The sequence below is a fragment of the Chaetura pelagica genome, unplaced genomic scaffold, assembly GCF_000747805.2.
Source record: "Chaetura pelagica isolate M959 unplaced genomic scaffold, ChaPel_1.0 scaffold1134, whole genome shotgun sequence".
Taxonomy (NCBI): Eukaryota; Metazoa; Chordata; class Aves; order Apodiformes; family Apodidae; genus Chaetura; species Chaetura pelagica.
The window spans coordinates 34,940-39,875 of record NW_009953095.1 but is presented as its reverse complement, the minus strand read 5'-3'; positions in this window follow the sequence as shown (position 1 = coordinate 39,875).

Sequence of the window (4,936 nt, the reverse complement as noted above, 5' to 3'; positions counted from 1 at the left end):
GTGGAGCCACACCTGCCATCCTTACGGAGAAGGCAGCAAGTGGAGGCTCCACGAGAAGCAGGATCCCCTGCCCCCTTGTCACCAGGGGACCTGAGATCACAGGGCCGAGGGGAATGGAAGCAGGTCCCTGCTCAGGGCACAGGTGAGTTCCCTCCAGGCCTCCCCCACCTTCCCCGGTGTCCTTACAGAACAGATATGGGGTTCTGGAAATAGGGGACCAGGGAAATGAGGGTGTTGATAAAGGGCCATCCATGGAGTTGCCAAAGCAGCCAGCTCTGTACATGAAGACTGGTTCTGTAAAGAGCAAGAGGAAGGCAATTGTTATAGGAAATTCCCTTCTGAAGGGAATGGAGGTCCCATATGCCAGCCAGACCCTTTCCACAGGTAATTGTTCTGACTCCTGGGATCTGGGTTAGGAATATAACCAGGAAACTTCCTGGTCAGCCCACTGATACCTGTCCACTACAGGTCATGCAGGTGGGCAGGGGTGAGATGGCCAAGGGGAGTCCCAAAGCAATAAAAAGGGACTTTGGGGCACTGGGCCGAGTGGTTGAGGGATCAGGAGCACAGGTGGTGTTTTCTTCAGTGATGGAAAATGCTGAAAGGAACAGCTCAGCATAACTGATTAACAGATGGCTCAGAGGCTGGTGCTATCAGGAGGCATTTTTTCACCCACAGGGTTGTCAGGCATTGAAATAGATTGCCCAGGGAAGTGGTGGAGTCACCATCTCTGAATGCATTTAAGTGGCTGGTGACTTGCTGTGCAACACTGAGCAGTGGTTTGCAGCTGTAGGAGATAACAGTCTTTTATGCTTCCCGTTTCATGTGTCCACAATTTCTTTTTGTTCCCACATCTTTGCAGGCACCAGATTGCTGCATTGCAGGATGGAAGAAACTGGAGCTGCATGGCACTTTGTGACACAAGGAGTACTCAAAAATTGCTCAAAATCATGATCTGGATTATGGATGTAGCTGGATCTTGTATGTGCTAGCAGAGGACAATTTTAAACAGCAAAATCCTATAGCAAATTTCACATACATGAGCTTTTAATGACAGTACAGCCTGAAGCCACAGGCCTCCAGTACTTTATAAGTCCTGATGCCCAGACTTTTGAAGGCCTAAAGTCAACAGAGAAGAACCTCGACCTATCCATGCTTAAGGTTGTACTAAATCAAAACTTCTTTATTGTCCTTCTGCTCTGATTGTCCCAGGTGGTGAACCTACACTTGATGACTTAAGGATGGTTTGGTCTCCAGGAAGACAACCAGCCCAGTACCAATCTACAAGTATTTCATTTTCATAAATTTCCCAGCTGATGAGGCCTGTTTGCAGAAACTTTGTATATGCCATGGCCTGACGATGAGTGTTCAGGCATCAAATTTATGCTGTGTGTGTTCAGCCCAGGAGTATGTCATCCAGAGGAGCAACAGTTGTGTGTGTGTGCAGAGGGAAAGCAGAGGCATGGATCTAGATTGAAAGATGTTGCTGGGCTCTGCAGTCAACCACAGCTGACTGAAATCTGCAACTGCATCTCTAAAGCAATCCCAAGAGTGCAATAGTAAAATGCTTCCATTGATTTTTATATTTAACATTTTAATTTGAAGACTAATGCTTGATCTGATTTGAAATGACTGAATTCAATGACAATTTGATTCACATGGCTGGGAGATCTGTTAAAGCACTAAAAGCTGGACATATGCAGGGCTGAACTCTTTGAAGGCATAAAACAGCTGTACAAAGACATGTGACCACAGATGGCAAAATCTGATTTTAAGTGCTCTTCACCCTGTGGAGCTCCCCACCCCTACATTGAGGTGACCCTACCAGGAACCACAGGTATGAATATATGTTGAGCTGATGAGATGCAGGCTTTCCTGAGCTAGGTGTGCCCCACAGGGTTGCAAAAAAAGCAGTATCAGGGCAGCCATGTCTTGCACATAAGGTTTAATCTCAGCAGTGGAACCCTGCACCCTCTGGCTGCACCAGCCAGCTCAGGGCTCAAGAGTTGTCTCCTGCGTCTCAGAGCTGAAACAGTCACCGTGGTGATGTTCTAACTGCTGCAACAGGGAAACCAGAGCCCATCCAGGAACATGCCAACACATGCTCCTTTGGTGCAGCATCATAGGTTGTTTCAGCAGCTGAGTAGGTACCTGTTTCCACTGTTACTCGTAATTCTGGTCCTTTTCCTGGAGCCAAGGATTTCAGCTGGTTGAGCTCCTTATCTCTCCATGTCTGCCCAAACTAAACAGGCTACTTCAGTGCTCACCAAAGAGTGAGGTGGGGACACAACACACACCTGATCTGGGTCTTACTAGTGATGGCTGGACGTAGAGGTGAAAACTGGTAGTAGGACAGAAGTGCTGTAGGTGGTTGGTGGTCTGAGTGAAGTGGCTTTGTGCTTGGCCAGTGACAGAAGATTCAGTGGCTTCAGAGACAGACAGCAGGTGAGGAGCATTCCTGTAAATGCCTGGTTGTGTGTGTGTTTTTCCTTGAGCCTGTAGCTTTTATTTTTCCCTTGTGCTTTTGCAGTAAACACACAAAAGTTTAATCTTTTAATGCAGTTGACACACCACCAAGTGGATTATGCTGACTTTATGCCATGGATGTTCTCAGGAATAATCTTGTGGACTGATAATATTTAGAATTTGCTTCCCAGAAGTATCTGGAGGACACAGACAAAATCAGGTCCTGTTGTGTTAGGTTTTGCTTACACAAGAGATGGTCTCTGCCCAAAGACTTTGCAATCAAAAGAAATTGTTGAGTGATCCCCTGCAATTGTATGTGCTACTAGAAGATAAAACTGCATCAAGTGCATAATAAAATTGCTCACAGTTGACAAACCTGTCAGGACAGATAGATAGCATTGCCTCATCTCATATGGGTTTCTATCTGTGAGTAACTTTTATTAGTAAAATACATTATGCAATATGCCTTAACAATCCGTAATAGCTTGCATCTGAAGAGAGGAGGATGAACCAGTGAAATGAGCTCAGAGGTGTAGCAGTAAGGTAAAGAAGGTGCAGTGAGTTCTATAGAGTAGCTGCCCGGGTGCTCTTCTCTTCCCAGAAAAGTCCTCTGAGCCCACAGTGTATTGTGTGCAGTGAAAGGTTTAGCCAAGCTTTTGCTTGGGCTTGTGCTGCCTGGTGTTCTCTGGCAGTGAGCTGAGGGTATGTACTGCAGATGGAAGATGTTGCTGCTACCTCTGACAATACTTTTCACTCTTTGGTAGAGGAAAAAAAAAAAAGCTGCCTCTAACTGTAAACCCAAGTAAGAGTAAAGTGTGGGAAGTTTTTTAACACTGTTTCTTGCTTCAGAGAAATACTCCTGCCGGTTGAGTTACTGATCACATGGACTTGGGCATTATGAGCATCATTTACTTTAGAAGATAAATGGGGGTGTGAGTGGTAAATGGCTTTTCTTACATGCTTCTTGTTTGGTTAATGGGAGTTTCACAGATTACTCCAATGGGACCAAACAGACCAATGTGAGGGGTCATTTGAGAAATTTCTGTGGATTGTCATACTTTTAAAAGCTGCTAATATTTTAATTAATGTGTTTCACTGGTAAGTATTGGTCAATGCTATACTTCTGTACTATGAATCCCTTGTGTTTTGGAGGCTCTCTGCTAACTTTTGGAGATGGTATTTCTGTGGTAACATAATGAAGAACAAGCAGTTACGGTACGTAGAGGACACAGGTTAGTCTTCATTAGCTACACAAAAATTAACAAATGGCAAACCTCAAGTTATGGACAAATTGCCGTGGGCAGCCAGCAAACAAAGGAACTGAAATGCCTTGTCATCTGTGGTCTTCAAATGCACTGCCCTGTTTGGCATTTCCTAGGTTAGCAGGTCCTGGCTGGCAACATGAGTCTTCAACTCCCACACTTTGGCACCCATCCCTGCCCTGCACCACAGGTGTCCCTCGTCGGGGGCAGAGGACTCCACCAGGCAACAGGGAGCCTCAAAACTGGGCACTGCTGTTCCCAAAGCCTTCTGCAGAGCTTTGAAGTTCTTGTTCCTCCTCTGTATAACAGGTTGTAATGCTCCTGGGTTGGTCTGCTCTGGGGATTAGTGTGTGTTAACTCTCAATAACTCCTTATTGTTCCTGGGAAGATTATCTGAAGTACGGATTACCTTGGGTGCAGAGATGTCTGAGGTAGCTCTGTGTGACAGCATGAGATTGCTTGGACTGGTTTACATGGGTGTAGCACCATGTGAACAGAGCTGCAGTGCTCCTGGGCTGCCTAACTCACACATATACCTGGTCCCAGAAGGCCTGGAGAGGCAGCTTTCTGTACCTCTGTCATATTTTGTCTCTTTTTTTTTTTTTTTTTCTTCCTTTTTCTTTCCAACCAGACTAGCTACTATTCCTGAAAGCAGATAGCATGCTATGAAACCTATAGAAGTAGCTACCTGGACATCTGTGACAGTCTACTTGCCGTCCTTGTCACAGAAAGTGCTTCTGCAGTGGGGAACAGCGTAGCCCCCAGAAGCAAGTGAAAATGGATGTGAGCATGATATGCTGTAGATGGAGACTGACAGGGTAGCGAACATGAGAAAGCTGCAGAAGAATGGGGGAAAACAAGTTTGTCTTCCCCAGAAACTCCCTATGTGGTCCTTAATCTAGGGCTGTCCATGGGAGAGGAAGAAACCCTCAGTGGGGTCAGGCTTCAGGCTACTGTTTCCCTGTCCGTAGAGCTGGAGAGTTTGGGAATTTGAAGTCTGGAGCTGGAGCCTTCACAGGAGGGCTTGCATTTGGTGAAAGGCAGCAAGGGTTGCTCTGTGCCTGGAAAAGCAGCAGCATCATCATTGCTCTTTCACAGCTGAGCACAACAAATTCTTTTCTTTGGATCATGCTGTCACTGCCATGTTGTGCAGCAAATGCAGCTCCTGGATCATCCCATCCCTTCCCGAAGTAACAAGTGTGGCAAAG